Genomic DNA, 19860 nt, shown 5'->3' with positions numbered 1-19860 from the left:
AATTTCACTTGATCCAAATCACAATTCAAATTCAAATCCAATATAAACTCAAAAATTCATATTTGTCAGACATGAAATCTAAAATGTTCATCTTGTGCCAAATAATTCATAACAAATATTGGTGGTGAACCAACATTTTGCAAAATGTCTAAGTGCCCTAAACTGGGTAAACAGTGGCTAAAACAAATAGATTAAATGCCTTTTTTTAATTTACAAAACTGGCAAACTATTTCAAAAGCCTCACAATCCTTTTTAGCAGTGCCAACTAGTGCAATGTAATTATGTGGCCAAGTCCCACATTTTACAAAATCCTTTTGGGCAGCTCAAATATTCAAAGACTTTTTCTGTGAAAAGAAAAGAGCAAAAGAAAGAAAGAAAAGAGAAGCCGCCACCTTTTCCCATCGGGCTGCAACCCCGCCGGCCCAGTCGGCCACCCCCACAGGCCGGCCCACCCCGTTGCCTCCTTATCCCCTCCCACTCCAGTAACCCTAGCCCGCTACACCCCACTCCCCCCGATCCACCTCTCCCTCTCGCTCTCTCGATCTGGATCTAGAGATCCCCCTCGCCTCCAGCCCCGCCCGAGTCGGCGCCCCCAACGCCACCCGACGCCCGACCCCGTCGCCCCTTGTTGCCGTTCGTCAGGTCGCCCGCACCTCGCAGAGGCCGCCTCGCCGTCCTCATCCTCCTCCACGTTCCTGGATCTGGAAGGGCCCCCGACGGCACCACTCGCCGCCCCGTCACCGGAACCGCACCTCCGGCCCCTCCCCGAGCATGCCTTTGCACATCTACAGGGCCGGTGAGTCCCGCCGTCCATTTCCCCTCGAACCCTCCTCTGCTCGCCGCCGTGTTCGCGTGACCACGTCCGAGCGTCGCGCTCCTCATGCCCCGGCCTCGCCCTGGCCTCACCCGCGTGCGCGCATGCTTGCCGCGCCCCGCTGCTGTCGCATGCTGCTGCTGCTGCTCGCCACCTTGCCACCACACTCCGCTCGCGACCGCCCTGACACCGCTACTGCTCCTGCTCGCTCGCCGTGCCTTAGTGCGCGTGCGGCCCTGTCGGCCTCACCCTGCGCCTTACCTCTCCTACCTCTTGAGCACTGCGTTGGTTTTCCCTTGAAGAGGAAAGGGTGATGCAGCAAAGTAGCGTAAGTATTTCCCTCAGTTTTTGAGAACCAATGTATCAATCCAGTAGGAGACCACGCACGAGTCCCTCGCACCTACACAAACAAATAAATCCTCGCAACCAACGCAATAAAGGGGTTGTCAATCCCTTCACAGTCACTTACGAGAGTGAGATCTGATAGATATGATAAGATAATATTTTTGGTATTTTTATGATAAAGATGCAAAGTAAAATAAAAGGAAATAAAAATAGCTAAGTGTTGGAAGATTAATATGATGGAAAATAGACCCCGGGGCCATAGGTTTCACTAGTGGCTTCTCTCAAGAGCATAAGTATTATGGTGGGTGAACAAATTACTGTTGAGCAATTGACAAAATTGAGCATAGTTATGAGAATATCTAGGTATGGTCATGTATATAGTAATCACGTCCGAGACAAGTAGACCGACTCCTGCCTGCATCTACTACTATTACACCACACATCGACCGCTATCCAGCATGCATCTAGAGTATTAAGTTCATAAGAACAGAGTAACGCTTTAAGCAAGATGACATGATGTAGAGGGATAAACTCATGCAATATGATATAAACCCCATCTTGTTATCCTCGATGGCAACAATACAATACGTGCCTTGCTGCCCCTACTGTCACTGGGAAAGGACACCGCAAGATTGAACCCAAAGCTAAGCACTTCTCCCATTGCAAGAAAGATCAATCTAGTAGGCCAAACCAAACTGATAATTCGAAGAGACCTGCAAAGATAACCAATCATACATAAAAGAATTCTGAGAAGATTCAAATATTGTTCATAGATAAACTTGATCATAAACCCACAATTCAACGGTCTCAACAAACACACCGCAAAAGAAGATTACATCGAATAGATCTCCACAACAGAGGGGGAGAACATTGTATTGAGATCCAAAAAGAGAGAAGAAGCCATCTAGCTAATAACTATGGATCCGAAGGTCTGAGGTAAACTACTCACACATCATCGGAGAGGCTATGGTGTTGATGTAGAAGCCCTCCGTGATCGATGCCCCCTCCGGCGGAGCTCCGGAAAAGGCCCCAAGATGGGATCTCACGGGTACAGAAGGTTGCGGTGGTGGAATTGGGTTTTTGGCTCCATATCTGGTAGTTTGGGGGTACGTAGGTATATATAGGAGGAAGAAGTACGTCGGTGGAGCAACGTGGGGCCCACGAGGGTGGAGGGCGCACCCAGGGGGGTAGGCGCGCCCCCCTACCTCGTTCCCTCCTGGTTGATGTCTTGATGTTGGGTACAAGTCCTCTGGATCACGTTCGTTTCGAAAATCACGTTCCCGAAGGTTTCATTCCGTTTGGACTCCGTTTGATATTCTTTTTCTGCGAAACTCTGAAATAGGCAAAAACAGCAATGCTGGGCTGGGCCTCCGGTTAATAGGTTAGTCCCAAAAATAATATAAAAGTGTATAATAAAGCCCATTAATGTCCAAAACAGAATATAATATAGCATGGAACAATAAAAAATTATAGATACGTTGGAGATGTATCAACCTCCAGTGTCGGTCGCCCGCCCCCATGCGAGCTGCTGGGCCTGGTCACCGGCACCTTGTGCCCGTGCGTGCCCAGTCGGCCCTCTCGTTAGCTTAGGGGATAATCCCCAATTAGTGATAACCCCCCTCTGACCTATGGGCCCTAGTAGTTTAATTAACCGATGAAACGTTTTAAGTAAGTCAACTAACCCCCCTGTGACAGTAACGGTCTGGCCACACTAGCTATTTAAGCTGGTTATTAAATCTGTTAAATAACCGAGCCTATGACATGTGGGTCCCTGGACACAGTTGACCAGTCAACTGTTGACTGGTCAACTGTTGACTCACTCCTGACTAAGCCCTCTAGACCCACCCGTAAGCCACATGTAAAATAGCTTTTTCCAATTAATTTTCAAGTTAATAAATAATTTCAGAAAATGTTTTAAACTTTAGAAATTCATAGAAAATAAACCGTAATTCGGAATGTTTTCTACATGAAAGTTGCTCAGAACGACGAGGCGAATCCGAATACGCAGTCCGTTTACCTGTCAGATGTCTCTAACTATCTGAACATGGAACATTCCCCCTCCGGTCATCTGTCTAACACAGGTCCGGAACCGGGAATACCTTCCCGGTTGAATTCCCCCTTCATGAAAGTGCGTTATATCGACTAGAGCGGGGTGAATAGGCGATTTTTATCGGTGAGGAAATTCCTTAGCGAAGAACAACTAGCAGCGGAATAAGTACTCAAAAGTAAACATAACAGAACACAAGCATAGTCATCATGATGAAATGAACACAAGCACAGAGTACAGAAAGCGTAATCACAGGATAACACAGGGTGAAGACAAACAGACTAAAGAAATTGAACTGAGGAAATTGAGAAAGTCTTCAGTCAAAGTCTTCAAAAAGATATGAACAAGCACACAACAACTGTAATGAGGAAATGGAAGGGTTGAGGAAATAGAACCAGTAAGCTTGGTGAAGACAATGATTTGGTAGACCAGTTCCAACTGTTGTCTCAGTTGTACATCTGGTTGGAGCGGCTAGGTATTTAAACCTGAGGACACACAGTCCTCACCATATTCTCCTTGAGCTAAGGTCACACAGACCTCGCCCAATCACTCGTGGTAAGTCTTCAGGTGACTTCCGAACCTTCACAAACTCGGTCACTCGGCGATCCACAATTCCTCTTGGATGCTCTAGACCATGACGCCTAACCGTCTGGAAGAAGCACAGTCTTCAAAGGTAACAAGCGTCAGATCCACGCAGGATCAATCTCTTTAGTGATGCTCAATCACTTTGGGTTTGTAGGTGTTTGGGTTTGGGTTTTCCTCACCCGATGATTTCACTCAAAGTCCTCGGAGGATGGGATGCTCTCAAATGACAAATGTCAGTTTCTCTCGGAGCAGCCAACCAGCTAGTGGTTGTAGGGGGCGGCTATTTATAGCCTAGGGAGTAGCCCGACATGATAAGACATAAATGCCCTTCAATGATATGACTGTTAGGTGGGTAGATATTTTGGGACAGTTGGCGCGTAGCACAGCAACGGTCGGAATTTTGAGTATCAAATTCCTCAGGGCTATCATGTTCCTCACTGTGTAGGCAATCCGCACTGGCGAATTCCTAACTCCGCAGTCAGAACAAATTCCTTAGAGACCAGAAGAACTTCGTCTCTGTCACTGAAGAATATGACTGAACTGTATGAGATTTCCAATGGCTTCACTCGAAGGGATTGGTAGGTGTAGGATTTTGAGTTGAGCATCACATGGAAATTTTTCCTTAGTATTTCCTCGACCCCCTTTAACAGTACGGTGTTTCCTATGACTCAAGAAAGAGAAAATGAAACTACGAAAACAAAAGTCTTCACGCTCCATGTTCCTCGGATGAATACCAAGTCTTCAAGGTCACACCAATTTCTTCACTTTCAAAGTCTTCAGAAAGCCAAAGTCTTCAGTCGAAGAACTTCATTTTTAGGGGTCGACTTTCTCTGTAAATATCAAACTCCTCATAGACTTATAGACTTGTGTACACTCATAAACACATTAGTCCCTTAACCTATAAGTCTTCAATACACCAAAATCACTAAGGGGCACTAGATGCACTTACAATCTCCCCCTTTTTGGTGATTGATGACAATATAGGTTAAGTTTTCAACGGGGATAAACATATGAAGTGTAAATACTGAGATTGAGGAATTTTATTGCAAGATATAGAAGAACTGCCCCTGAAGATGTGCATAGTGAGGAATTTGCTTTTGAAGCAATGCACACTTGAAGAGTAGAATCATGGAGATCTCCCCCTATATCTTGTAATTCATACACACATTTGATATATGATATGAAGAATTTGAAATGCATGATGAAATATGGTGACTGATGTAATTCAGCATGCGTGCATTAACATTAATGAGGAATAAGCATGTAGAAAATCATAGCAAAAGTATCAGGCCACCATAGAGTTTAAGTTTACAACTCGACCCAGCAAAGTCATCAGAAGAACGAGAGTTGTAACTTAGAAAAAAACGCCCATATAAGATAGACCCGCTTGAATACTAACTCAAATTTCTCCCCCTTTGTCATCGAATGACCAAAAGGGTTGAAAATGAGGACTAACGCCCCTGAAGAATATCAAGTTGATGAAGGAGCGCCAGCGTTGTTGGGGTCGTGTGTTGTTGTGGGGCCTGCCGCAGTGTCGTCCAAGTCTTCATGCTCGTCGTTGTCGCGCGATGAAGAATAGGAGCTGGCCACCAAGGAAGGAACCTTGACCTTCTTGTACTTCTTCGGTGGAGGAGCAGACCAGTCAAAATCTTCCTTGAGACCCATTTTCTTTAGATCTTCTTTGCTATAAATGTGAGACAGAATAGCCCAGGTACGGTTGAGGGTTTCATGAAGGTAGTAATGGTTTTTCTTCACTGCATTGTGGGTAGCAGTCATGTTGTGAAGAATTGAACCAAACTGACGCTTGACCCATTTGTGATTGCGATCAACCTTCTGGTGAAGACTGAGGAGAAGCTCACGATCGGTCATCACCCTGGGAGCTGTTCCTTGAGGATTTGGCTTGGTTGCGTTGGCGGCAGAGTCATGAGTGGCAGAGTCGTCATTGGTGGAGTAAGATGCAGCCTTGCGAAATTGACCATCAATGGACGAATGCCTTCATCGATAACAGCAGCGGCCTTGCCCTTGTCATCAGCTGAGGAGAATGTCCGTTTGAGGACTTCAATCGGGGGCAAGTAGCTGCAATGGTTCAGTGTATCAGCTTTGTAGTTGAGTGACGACCTTGTTCTGAGGAATCTCATAATCCAAAGTGCATGAGGCTTCAGCTCAAATGGTGACATTGTGACATTGGCCAGAGTCCTCATGAAGAAATCATGGAAGTTGACGGGAACGCCATGCATGATATTGAAAAGCAGATTCTTCATGATGCCAACGACTTCTTCTTCATTCGAGTCGTGGTCCTTGATAGGACTCAATGTCTTCGTCAGAATGCGATAGACAGTCCGAGGCACATATAGCAATTCCTTCACGAGGAATTTTGTTCGTGGGGCCTGACCTGGCTTCAATGGCTTCATCAGCACTTGCATATAGTAATCTGTAAGCTCAGGCTCTTGGTACATGCAATGAGCAGCTTCAAGGGGAGGACTGAGAGGCAAAGCACGAAGCAATTCAGTAGTTGGTGCCTTGTAGTGAGTGTTTTCAGTCATCCAGTCCAGCACCCATGAATTCAGATCTTCAGAGTCCCCGGTGATGTGCAGCGTTGCATAAAATTGAAGAATGAGTTCTTCATTCCAATCACATATATCAGTGCAAAAGTTTAACAGTCCAGCGTCGTGAAGAACACTGAGGACTGGCACGAAGCACGGCAGAGATTCCATGTCCACATGAGGAATGTGCTCATGATCGAAGACTTTGTCTTTGTTGAACAGCACTGAGGAATAAAAATTTGCCTGGCTGGCAGTCCAGAAATGCCTCTTCCTAATGCGAGCAGAGTCATAGGGGTTGTAATCTATGAAGAATACACGCTCGCTGAAGAAATCATCAGCCTTGAATTTTTGCTTCCTTGAGAATGGATCCTTTGGCTTGGGTTGAGGAGTGTCAGTCAGTTGCATCACAACCTCAGGAATCGCAATCTCTGGATCTTCAGGCTGAGGAATTTCTGGTTCCTCTTCAGTGGCAGTCTGTGTCTTCAGTGATTCAGCAACAGTAGTTTCTTCAGCACTTGCGGCTGGAATTTCTTCATGAACAGACGAAGTGGGGTGAGTTTCTTCAGAGCCCATTGGAACAGTGTGTGCTGGGGACTGAGGGATTTGCTGCAATGGCGTGAACAGAGGAGAGTTGGGATGCTGACTTTCCCAAAAATCATCATTCATCAATGGAGTAGTACTCCCAATGTCCACGTCAGAGTTGTGTTCATCCAATTCCTCAACGCCGGCCTCTTCAGCTGTGAACTGAGGCATGGGTGAGGAGACAATTGGAGTTGAAGGGATTGCATCCGCTTCAATTTCTTCATCCATCTGCTCTGAGGAAGCAGCAGAGGGAATGTCTTCATCTGATCCGCTAGGGATCACATATTCTTCATCGAAAGGTGCAAGTTCCTTTGATGGCATGCTGGAAACAGGAACAACATCAATAGGATTTGCAAATGAGCTTGACAATTTCTTCATCTTCTTCAGAGCTGAAGAATCTGATGAAGCTGATGCTTTCCTTTTCTTCACAGCTGCACGTTCTGCAGCCTTGGTCTTCTTCACATCTGATGCAGATGGAAGGATCGGAGTTGGGGTAGGCGCAGGAGGAGCAGAGGAATTTGGTTGAATTTCTTCAGTCACAACTGATGTAGTTGCCCTGACTTCTTCATTTTCTTCACGCGCACCACTAGTGGATGCCCTGGCAATTTCTTCAGCGGCTGGAATGCAGTCATCAGCCCTGGAACTCACATTTTTTTCAGCAGCCTGATTTTCATCAGCGGTGCTGGCGTGCTCTTCTGTTGGTTGAGCAGATGCTTCTGTTGGTTGAGGAATTTCTGGTTGCGATGGAGCTGCAACCTTTGAAGTGAATTTCTCAGTCAGTTTTACAAACCTGACCTTGGCTCCTTGCCAATCAGCATAGTAAGCATTGAAGTCATCGCTGAGGACTTTGATTTCAAACTGGATCTTCACAAGTTCATCAGTTGTCATAGAGACAACGTTTTTCTTCAGGAAGCGCTCATTTCTGTACTGAGCTTTCTTCAGCTGCCTTGCCTTCTCAAATTTCCATTTTTCTTCTTCAATGAAGGCAGTCAGAACATGACTTTGACCAGGAGTGAGGTTCATCTCCGACAAAGGAGTGTTGGGATCTTTGTGCCAGAGATCGATGTAGTCTAGGATCAGCTTCGGATCCAAAAGTAGCGGCACATTGCTTCCTTTGGCTCTAGCGGCCTTGACTTGTCTGTCTCTGATGATTTCGGCTAGTTCTTCATCATCAGCCTCATCATCATCAGAGGGCACTTGGAAGGCGACCTGCTTCTTGTGAGGACTTGGTGGAGGGCCTCGTCCAGCAGCAGACTTTTTCTTCAGCAGAGAGGGGCCAGCTGAGGAACTTGGAGCAGCTAAGGACTTTGGAGGAGTAGGAGCAGTTTGAGGAGTTGGCCGTGAGGGCTTTGAGGAATCTGGCCGTGAGGGCATTGCTGATGAACTTGGCCTTGAGGGCATTGAAGGTGAAGCACTTGGCTTATGCGCAGGCTTCTTTGCCATGGCCTTCTTAGGCTTGACAGCAGAGGCCTCAGCAGAGGCAGCAGCAGCAGAGTCCTCGTTGAATTTCCTCACTGCATCTTTTGCCTATTTGGCCAACTTGGCCTGGCGCTTGGCCCATTCTTCAGGATAGTCCTCACCGCGCTTGAGGCTGGTGGGATCTGCTACTTGGCCAGGTGCCAATGGAGGTCTTGAGCATGGAGGGGTAACAGCGAATTTCTTCATGTATTTTGGAGTAACATATCTGTACTCCCTCCACTCTCTTGCCCATCTCCTCTCAATCTTTTGAATGCACACCTTGCGCTGATTTTTATCTTCCTGAGGGGGTGTGCAGTACCCAGCATAGATGTCCTCAGGGATTTCAAAAGCAGTGTTGACCTCAGGCCTCTTTCCTCCTTTCTATGGCTTCTTTCCATCAGCCATTTTCTTCAGATGAGGAATTTGAACGATGGAATTCTCTGAAGATGTATGCAACTTTTCTTCAAGGAACGCTGCAAATGAGTTAAGTTGATGAGAACCTAGTGATTCAGCAGTGAACATGAGTACCTGTGAACAGAGTATAGTTGTGAGGAATTTGGAGAGGTCATATGCGTTCTTAGAAGGCTTTGTAAAAAGAACAAGTTTGAGGAATTTGACCAGATGAGTCTTGAAGAATTTCACTAAGCGTTCTTTGTCTTAGGTTCCAGAGTTGTACAGATCAGAAATCTACACAATTGAGGAATCTTGAAGAAAAATAGCTTAGAGAAATGAATCAAGAACAGGTGACATGTGAGGTGTTTAGTGTGTGAGGAATTTGAAGAATAAACACCTTTGAAGATTTTGTAGAAATTATTTGAATCAAAGAGGGTAGTAAAAGTAACTTTTAATTACCCTGGATGAAGAACACGACGAACTGGGAAGTGGAGATGTGAAGTTCGTCAGTGCAGATTTTCCATGCCCTAACTCGGCAGAGGAAGACAGCTACGACGGCGGCAGAGTGAAGAAATCCGCGGTCGGCGTGAGTACGACGGCGACGAGGTCAAGGCAGTGAAGCTCTTCCTCACCGACGACGATGAAGTAGCGGCGGCGCTAGGGTTTGAGAAGCTCGAGCTGGAGTGAGGTCGAGCGGAGTAAAAGAGAAGTGAGGAAGGGAAGGGGTATTTATAGCCACGGTGAAAAATTGTTCGCCCGAAGAAGTTGGACGAACGTGCCCCTGACCCTTCTCATTCGCTTCACATGTGTCACCCACGTACTAAGAAGTGGAGATCGTGTGAGATCGTGGGCGAATAGATAAGTGTTTTCGTGGGATGCGGAACGGTTTGAGCGGCAAAGCCAAAAATTTAGATAAGATAAGTGAAAAGTTTCATTCGCAAATTCTTCAGCTGACAAGGACATAGTGAAGATTTTGAACGAGTTTCAAATAGAACGCACATGAAGAATTTGTGAATAGATTGGGTTGAGTTTAGCATAGAGGGGGAAGGGTCCGATCACATTCACTTAGCAGAAATAGCAACTTGAAGAATTAGCAATAAGTGAATGCTGTAGAGGACATAAACTCATATATATATAGTCAATGAAGAAAAACGATGGAAATAGTGAAGACAATGCAAAGTTGAAGAACATGAACAACTGAGGAATTTCAAAACTGGGGAAAAACTCAAATTGAAGATTTTCAACTTTTGGTGGTGGCGTGACCCACCGTATAAGAATGATGATTTCAGACATCGTGTACAATTGTCGTAGGGCTTTGAGAATCAAATTCTTTGTTAATTTCTTCACACTTAGAGTGTTATTCTTCATTGATTGAAGAAAAACGTTTCTTCATGTGTTGCACATCTAAGTCATCAATTTTGCATAAAGTGTTAGGATGAGTGTCCTTTTCAAAGAACATTCGAAGATTCTAGGATATTTAGCTCACACCGCAACTTGCTAAATCTCTTCTCATCCAAGGGCTTTGTGAAGATATTGGCTAGCTGTTCTTCAGTCTTCACATGCTCAATAGAAATGTCGCCCTTCAACACATAATCACGAAGAAAATGATGACGAATCTGAATGTGCTTTGTCTTCGAGTGCTGAACTGGGTTGTGAGCAATCTTGATGGCACTCTCATTGTCACATAAGAGAGGCACATTCTTCACGTTGACGCCATAGTCCTTGAGAGTTTGCTTCATCCACAGCAATTGAGCACAGCAAGAACCAGCAGCAATGTACTCAGCTTCAGCAGTAGACAGTGATACACAGTTCTGTTTCTTCGAGGACCAACAGACCAAAGATCGTCCGAGGAAATGACATGTACCAGATGTTGACTTGCGGTCCACACGATCACCAGCATAGTCAGAGTCAGAATATCCAATGAGATCAAAAGCCGAGCCCTTGGGGTACCATAATCCAAGTGTTGGTGTGTGAGCTAGATATCGAAGAATATGCTTCACAGCCTTATGGTGTGATTCCTTCGGTGTAGCTTGAAATCGGGCACACATGCAAACACTAAGCATAATATCTGGCCTAGATGCACATAAATACAATAAAGAACCAATCATGGAGTGGTATACCTTTTGATCGAAGTCAATACCATTTTCATCAGTGCATAGATGGCCATTTGTGGGCATAGGAATTTTGACGCCTTTGCAATCTTGCATGCCGAATTTCCTCAGTACATCCTTGAGATATTTCTCCTGAGATATGAATATGCCATTGCGCTGTTGACGAATCTGAAGACCTAAGAAGAATTTCAACTCTCCCATCATAGACATTTCATATTCCTCTCTCATCATATAACCAAATTTGTCAGTGTAACATTGGTCAGTACAGCCAAAGATAATATCATCAACATATATTTGGCACACAAACAGTTCACCATCATAAGATTTAGTGAAAAGGGTATGGTCGAGTGAGCCGGGTTTGAAGCCTTTCTTCATGAGGAATTCCTTCAAAGTATCATACCACGCCCGAGGGGCCTGCTTGAGGCCATAGAGGGCCTTATTGAGTCTGAAGACTTTGTCAGGATGCTTTGGATCTTCAAAACCTGGGGGTTGAGCAACATATACTTCTTCCTCAAGCTTACCATTGAGGAATGCACTTTTCACATCCATTTGATATAAAGTGATATCATGATGGTTAGCATAAGCAAGTAATATGCGAATAGCCTCAAGTCTAGCAACAGGTGCAAAAGTTTCATCGAAATCAATTCCTTCAACCTGTGTGTAGCCTTGAGCTACAAGCCGTGCCTTATTCCTCACCACAAGGCCATTTTCATCTTGCTTGTTGCGGTAGATCCACTTTGTGCCAATGATATTGTGCTTGCGAGGATCTGGACGTTTGACCAGTTCCCAGACATTGTTGAGCTCGAACTGATGTAATTCTTCTTGCATGGCTTGAATCCACTCAGGCTCCAAAATGCTTCATCTACCTTAGCGGGCTCTGTGATAGAGACAAAAGCAAAGTGCCCACAAAAGTTAGATAAATGTGAAGCTCTTGATCGTGTGAGAGGACCTGGTGCTTCAATGTCATCGATGATCTTCTCAATTTGCACTTCTTTTGCAACGCGAGGATGAGCTGGTTGTCGTCGAGGAATTTGATCAACATTTTCTTCAGCACCATTTTCTTCAGGTGCCTCAGCTCGACATTCTTCATGTTCTGGAATGAATTCTTCAGCAGATTCTTCAGTAGGAATGACACCCTCGGTAGCCTTGAATTTGATAGATTCCTCAGGAGCTGGTTCATCTATCACAGAAGGTAGGTGCTCTCTTGCGAGCCATTAGTTTCATCGAACCGCACATCTACAGTTTCAACAACCTTGTGAAGAACGTTGTTGAAGACTCTGTAGGCGAGTCCTTTCCGTAACCAAGCATGAAACCTTCATGTGCTTTCGGTGCAAATTTAGAGTTGTGATGAGGATCTCTAATCCAGCATTTAGCACCGAATACTTTGAAATAACTCACATTGGGTTTCTTGTCAGTGAGGAGTTCATAGGTAGTCTTCTTGAAGAATTTGTGAAGATATACTCTGTTCATGATGTGGCACGCAGTATCAATTGCATCAATCCAGAAACGATGAGGCGTTTTGTATTCATCAAGCATAGTGCGAGCCATCTCAGCAAGAGTCTTGTTCTTGCGCTCCACGACACCATTCTGCTGAGGAGTATAAGGAGCAGATAACTCATGAGTAATACCAAGTTCATCAAGATAGTCATCAAGACCAGAATTCTTGAACTCAGTTCCATTGTCACTTCTGATGTGCTTGATCTTCACACCAAAGTTGGTTGAAGCCCTCGAGGAAAATCGTTTGAAGACTTCCTGCACTTCATGTTTGTAAGTAACAATGTGTACCCATGTGTAACGAGAGTAATCATCAACAATAACAAAGCCATATTGAGATGCATCATTTGAAACTGCAGAATAATGGTTAGGACCGAAGAGATCCATGTGAAGCAATTCAAATGGTCGAGTAGTGGTCATGATAGTCTTCGCTGGATGCTTGGCCTTGGTCATCTTTCCAGCTTCACAGGCTCCGCATAAGTGATCCTTGAGGAATTTGACATTCTCAATGCCAATGACATGCTTCTTCTTTGCAAGCGTGTGCAAATTCCTCATGCCTGCATGACCAAGTCGTCGATGCCATAGCCAGCCTTCTGAAGCTTTTGCAAGTAGGCACACGGCTGGTTGTGGTCCTGTAGAGAAATCAACAATATACAAGTCTCCTCTCCTAAAGCCTTCGAAGACTTTGGAATTGTCACCTTCCATGATCACAACACAACGATACTTGCCAAAGACAACAACCATATCAAGATCGCAAAGCATTGAGACAGACATGAGGTTGTATCCTAAGGACTCGACAAGCATGACTTTGTCCATGTGTCGATCCTTTGAGATCGCAACCTTACCTAGACCCAATACCTGACTTTTGCCTTTGTCAGCGAAGATGATATGCTTCAGATGCGATGGAGATAAGGGAGCATCCATCAATAGATTCTTGTCACCAGTCATGTGATTTGTACATCCACTATCGAGGACCCACTCAGTGGCTTTGGGTTGATCATCCTGCAGATGAATTAGTGCAGCTTACGAACTCATATACTTCATCAGTGAAGAATATGACATCAATTCATCAGATCAATTTCATCAAGCAATAGAACAGATAAAGCAGTATGAGGACGTGAGAAATGAAAGTTCATTTCTTCATGATTAGCCTGCGTCCTTTCAGGCACTTTCAGGTCTCCAGCAAATTCTTCAGACGTTTACGCACGTCTGGAGACCTGACCCTGCATAAGAGATTAGTTCTTTTTCTTCACCACCCACATCTGAAGGGGTGGCAAAGAGTTCATCACTCTGCGAGCTCCATACGAGAAAGGTGGCATAGAAGCCAGTCCATTTCGTTTCACATAAGAGGAGTTAGGATAAGCATATGAATAAGCAGAGAAATTCTTCGAGGACTTATGAACATAATGGTTAGAAGAATAATGCTCATATTCATAGCCCTTAGCTCTTCCCTGCGAAACAGAGTTGTTAGCACGATGATATTCATATGAGGACTTTGATCCTTTTGAGGAATTTGATCCACGTGAGGAATTTGGTCCGTATGAGGACTTGAGAATTGCCATATGAAGAATTTGATCTGGGGTTCCTATTCTTCACAGGTGGTGTCATGAGGACATTCACCTGAAGACTTTCAAGGCACCTTTTGGGAACCCAGATTTTCTTCATAGGGGAACCGTTCCTGCAGTTAGTGCCAACATATCTAGCAAATACTTCACCATTCTGATTTTTGAACAGTTTATAGTTGGAGTCAAATGACTCATCAGAAGAATGAGGAGATTCACATGTAAAGCCAGATAAATTAGATGGATCAACTGGAGGTCCCTTTGCAGCAACCCATGAGGTTTTGGGGTACTGCTCAGGCTTCCAATATGTACCATCAGCATTGAGTTTCCTCTCAAAGGCAATACCCTCTTTCCTAGGGTTCCTGTTGAGGATCTGCTTTTTAAGCACATCACAAAGAGTCTGATGCCCTTTGAGGCTTTTGTACATGCCTGTCATGTACAATTCCTTCAGCCCTGCATCATCAGTGATACTAGCAATGTCCTCAGATGAGGAATTAGTGATAGCAGAGACAGTTGAAGAATTTGTAGCATTAGAAGCATTTGAACATTCAGGTGAAGAATTAGCAGATTCACGTTCAATGCATTTCAAACATGGAGGAACAAATTCTTCCTGAGCAGCGCTGATTTGTTGAGCAAGTAATGAATCGCGCTCCTTCTGAAGATCTTCATAACTCACTCTTAGCTTTTCAAGATCTTGCTTTCTTTGAAGAAATTCATAAGAAAGCTTCTCATGATCAGATAAGAGAGTGTTATGATGACCTTGAAGGGTGTCAAACCTAGTCTGAAGTCTCTGAAGACTCTCAGCCAAAGCTTTCGACTGATCCATTTCTTCACCCAACATATCATCGCTCTTATTTAGCATGTATTGAACTTTTTCCAAAGCTCTTTGTTGTTTAGTGGCAAGGGAAGCAAGTTTGACATAACTGGGTCCAAATTCATCACCAGATTCATCATCACTAGACTCGGATAGGTAGCATTCAGTTACCTCAGCACTTTTGCCATAAGGCATGATGAAGAGGATGATGATTCCGGTTCAAATGCCATCGCTTTGAGAGATTCCTTGAAATCCTCAAACCAAGAATCATGACGAGTTCGATGACCTTCATAGACCTCAGAGAGACGGTCCCAGATAAGCTTCGCATGCTCGAGATGCATGATGTTCCTGAACTGATTTTGAGACAGACAGGAGCAGATGACGTCCTTCGCCATGAGATTGAGCATAGTGTACTTGCGAATGTCATCAGCTTCCGCCATCTTGCACAGATCGGTCAGACCAATCTCAATGACGGTGCACAGCTTGCTGTTCATCGCCATGAGGCGCTTCTTCATCATGGCCTTCCACTTGGGATACTCGTGACCGTTAAAGATGGGACATGACACAGTCTTCATTCTTGTGGTCGACATAACTAAAACTCCAGGTGGTTAAACCAAAATCACACAGAAAAAGGGAGTACCTTGCTCTGATACCAATTGAAAGTGCGTTATATCGACTAGAGGGGGGTGAATAGGCGGTTTGTATGAATTCTTCACTCAGGAATTTTTGGTGAGAAAATTCCTTAGCGAAGAACAACTAGCAGCGGAATAAGTACTCAAAAGTAAACATAACAGAACACAAGCATAGTCATCATGATGAAATGAAGACAAGCACAGAGTACAGAAAGCGTAATCACAGGATAACACAGGGTGAAGACAAACAGACTGAAGAAATTCAACTAAGGAAATTGAGAAAGTCTTCAGTCAAAGTCTTCAAAAAGATATGAACAAGCACACAACAACTGTAATGAGGAAATGGAAGGGTTGAGGAAATAGAACCAGTAAGCTTGGTGAAGACAATGATTTGGTAGACCAGTTCCAACTGCTGTCTCAGTTGTACATCTGGTTGGAGCGGCTAGGTATTTAAACCTGAGGACACACAGTCCCGGACACACAGTCCTCACCGTATTCTCCTTGAGCTAAGGTCACACAGACCTCGCCCAATCACTCGTGGTAAGTCTTCAGGTGACTTCCGAACCTTCACAAACTCGGTCACTCGGCGATCCACAATTCCTCTAGGATGCTCTAGACCATGACGCCTAACCGTCTGGAAGAAGCACAGTCTTCAAAGGTAACAAGCGTCGGATCCACGCAGGATCAATCTCTTCAGTGATGCTCAATCACTTTGGGTTTGTAGGTGTTTGGGTTTGGGTTTTCCTCACTCGATGATTTTCGCTCAAAGTCCTCGGAGGATGGGATGCTCTCAAATGACAAGTGTCAGTTTCTCTCGGAGCAGCCAACCAGCTAGTGGTTGTAGGGGGCGGCTATTTATAGCCTAGGGAGCAGCCCGACATGATAAGACATAAATGCCCTTCAATGATATGACCGTTAGGTGGGTAGATATTTTGGGACAGCTGGCGCGTAGCACAGCAACGGTCGGAAATTTGAGTATCAAATTCCTCAGGGCTATCATGTTCCTCACTGTGTAGGCAATCCGCACTGGCGAATTCCTAACTCCTCAGTCAGAACAAATTCCTCAGAGACCAGAAGAACTTCGTCTCTGTCACTGAAGAATATGACTGAACTGTATGAGATTTCCAATGGCTTCACTCGAAGGGATTGGTAGGTGTAGGATTTTGAGTTGAGCATCACATGGAAATTTTTCCTTAGTATTTCCTCGACCCCCTTTAACAGTACGGTGTTTCCTATGACTCAAGAAAGAGAAAATGAAACTACGAAAACAAAAGTCTTCACGCTTCATGTTCCTCGAATGAATACCAAGTCTTCAAGGTCACACCAATTTCTTCACTTTCAAAGTCTTCAGAAAGTCCAAAGTCTTCAGTCGAAGAACTTCATTTTTAGGGGTCGACTTTCTCTGTAAATATCAAACTCCTCATAGACTTATAGACCTGTGTACACTCATAAACACATTAGTCCCTTAACCTATAAGTCTTCAATACACCAAAATCACTAAGGGGCACTAGATGCACTTACACTTCACCTATATCATACAACACTACGTTAGAACACCCCTAGTTCTGCTTTTCATCATGACATGCTTAGTGGTACCTCTGTTTGCTCTGTATTTACTGTTTCTTCCCCCTCTTCTTCTCCGGTAGACCTCGAGACCGCTGTTGATGCCGTTGTGATCGACTACGTCGACGACTACCCTTCTTCCCTTTCAGCGGAGCTTCCAGGCAAGCCCCCCTTAGATCATCCCGATATCGCCCATTTCCTTTCTCTCATGCTTGCCTTAGATTTTGCTACTGTAATTGTTTGCTCCTATTCTGATGCATAGCCTGCTTTTGTAACCTGGTTATTGTTACCTACCTGCTTATCCTAAACTGCTTAGTATAGGTTGGTTAGTGATCCATCAATGACGCCCACCTTGTCCTTGTTGCCCCTGCTTCATCATCGAAGACCCGATCAGCGGGATCGAAAACCAGGCCCCGGCACCGCACATCACTTTCCCCTTAGTTGCTCGACACTACTGGGTTACTATCGAGTGCCGAGGGTGAGACCTCATCAGCACTTCTGATGTTAACCCTGTAGTGTATCTATTCGGTCGTGGTCATCGAGGGTGATTCCGCCTTAACCACTTCTGATACGACTCTATCGTGCAACCCCTCAAGTGTGAACCTCGAGGGTGGATCCTCTTACGTTCACCTTGATGATTACATCGAGTGGAATCCGTCAAGGGTGATCCTCAGGTTTTCCCCTTGGTGTTAGACACACGGTTACTATGGTTACTATGACTTTACACTGAACCCTGTTACTAAAGATGGCTCGGCCCTGAGGGGTACCCGCGCGAGCATATTTGCGAGTGATGAGGAGTCGGGTTGACTTGGAGGGTGCCCGCGAGATAATTACGAGGTGTGGCTGGGCATTGTTCGCCCTTGCCGCAAGTGCTCGAGACGGGGCGACGGGGTCACATCTTTCGTGAGTCTCTGCTTGTTACCGCGCGTTCCTAATCCACTACGATTTGGATATTTGATCCGAGGGGCCTCTGGCCTGATAGCACTAACCATCACGTCAAAGTATGGGCGTTCTGCGTCGTATGCATCAGCCGAAGCTTAATAGACGTCAGCGACTGAGCGGCGCGCGCCGGGTTGGACTGGTAAGCACTTGCCTTTTTGAAGGAGGTAGCTAGGTCTGCTCACCGGCCGCCCACGCAACATGCAGGAGTTCCCGGGGCGATGGCCCATGACCCCTGGGGGCATAGGTTTTGTCCGGCGTGCTGACCTCTCTATTAAGCCTAGGTCGGGTTGTGACGTATTGTTTGGCCGAGGCCGGGCATGACCCAGGAAAGTGTGTCCGGCCGGAGTTAATCGAGCGTGGTGGGTAAGTTGGTGCACCCCTGTAGGGAAGAAAACATCTATCGATAGCCTGTCCTATGGTAACGGACACTCGGAGTTGTATCCTGATCGATACAACTAGAACTGGATGCTGAGGCATGTTTTGGATATGTTGCTTCGGGAGTCGAGAAAGGATCCCGGAGCGTTGATACAACAACATAAATATGACTTATGTTATACTACTCTACTCCCTCCTATTGCTGCAAGATGATGGTTTCCAGAAGATGCTAGTCTTTGATAGGACTAGCTTCTCCCCCTCTTATTCTGGCATTTCTGCAGCCCAGTCCACATATACAGCCTTCCTTTGATAATGTTGCATAAGTAGTGTAGATCCTTGCTTGCGAGTACTTTGGATGAGTACTCACGGTTGCTTTGCTACCCCTTTCCCCCTTCTTTCTTCTTTCCGGTTGATGCAACCAGATGTCGGAGCCCAGGAGCCAGATGCCACCGTCGATGCCTACTACTACGTGACGGCCGCCGACGACCAGGAGCAGTTAGGAGGCTCCCAGGCAGGAGGCCTTGCCTTTTCGATTCTTGCTTTTGTGCTAGCCTTCTTAAGGCAAATTTGTTTAACTTATGTCTGTACTCAGATATGTTGCTTCCGCTGACTCGTTTGTATTCAAGCCCTCGAGGCCCCTGGCTTGTAATATAAAGCTTGCATTATTTTAATTTGTGTCTAGAGTTGTGTTGTGATATCTTCCAGTGAGTCCCTTATCTTGATTGTACACATTTGCATGTATGATTAGTGTACGATTGAATCGGGGGCGTCACAAGTTGGTATCAGAGCCGACTGCCTGTAGGTAGCCCCCTTTCCAACTCCTTGTCCGAAGTCGAGTCTAGTCACTACAAAAACTTTTACTAACATGGCTGTGTTTCTTACGGGCCCACGTCGTCGTTGGGTGATATTAGGATCTTTTATTCCTTGTCTATACTCTGGGACTATGATCTCTCTTCTATTTGGGTTAAATGATTTTGCTAAAATCTAACATTAGGATCTCATAACGACTTTCCCCGGAGAGCCCCTTCATTCCGGATGGTTGCCTGCTTCACGAGAAGACTTCGAAGATACTCTCCAATCTACTCCCAAGAACTTGTGTTCATTTCTTTTGCAATCCCTTAACACCCTTGAATCCTTATGGATAACTGCGTACCTCGCCGTTCATACTTCCATCCCTAGTTGTTCTTGTTATTACATGATACCCGAAAGTATTCTCTGACTTTCGAGAATCCTTTTTCCGACTGCCTTGCAGCTCTTTTTCGCCTGAATAACCCTACGAATAATTCCTCTCACTTACCGGGGATTCGTTCATCCCCAGTTGATCATATGTCTCACAAAATTCTTCGAAGGCAATTCGATCTCCCAAAGATCCTCTACAGCCTAGTGCTCCCGAAAGTCTTGTCTGCCTGCATTATGGTTAAATCCATATGTCCAGCAATGTTCATTAACATCCTTTGTCATTGTCATCATGTGCCTATTGATTCATTATCTTGCGATTGCTCGCAATCACCAGTCGAACCCTGAAATTTGACCTTCCTGTTCATACGTCATTCTGGACATGAGTTGGATCTCGGACAATCATGTTGTAATTGATTGTCCA

The 19860-nt window shown here is 45.2% G+C and overlaps 1 pseudogene; it reads right to left on the bottom strand.

The window, feature by feature from the left end:
- Positions 1–323: 323 nt before the first annotated feature.
- LOC123076304 (uncharacterized) lies at positions 324–15323 on the bottom strand (annotated as a pseudogene).
- Between the last annotated feature and the right edge of the window lie 4537 nt (positions 15324–19860).

This window comes from Triticum aestivum, chromosome 3D, assembly GCF_018294505.1.
Source record: "Triticum aestivum cultivar Chinese Spring chromosome 3D, IWGSC CS RefSeq v2.1, whole genome shotgun sequence".
NCBI lineage: Eukaryota > Viridiplantae > Streptophyta > Magnoliopsida > Poales > Poaceae > Triticum > Triticum aestivum.
The sequence above is the reverse complement of the archived record's forward strand: the minus strand, read 5'-3'. Positions and strand labels throughout refer to the sequence as shown.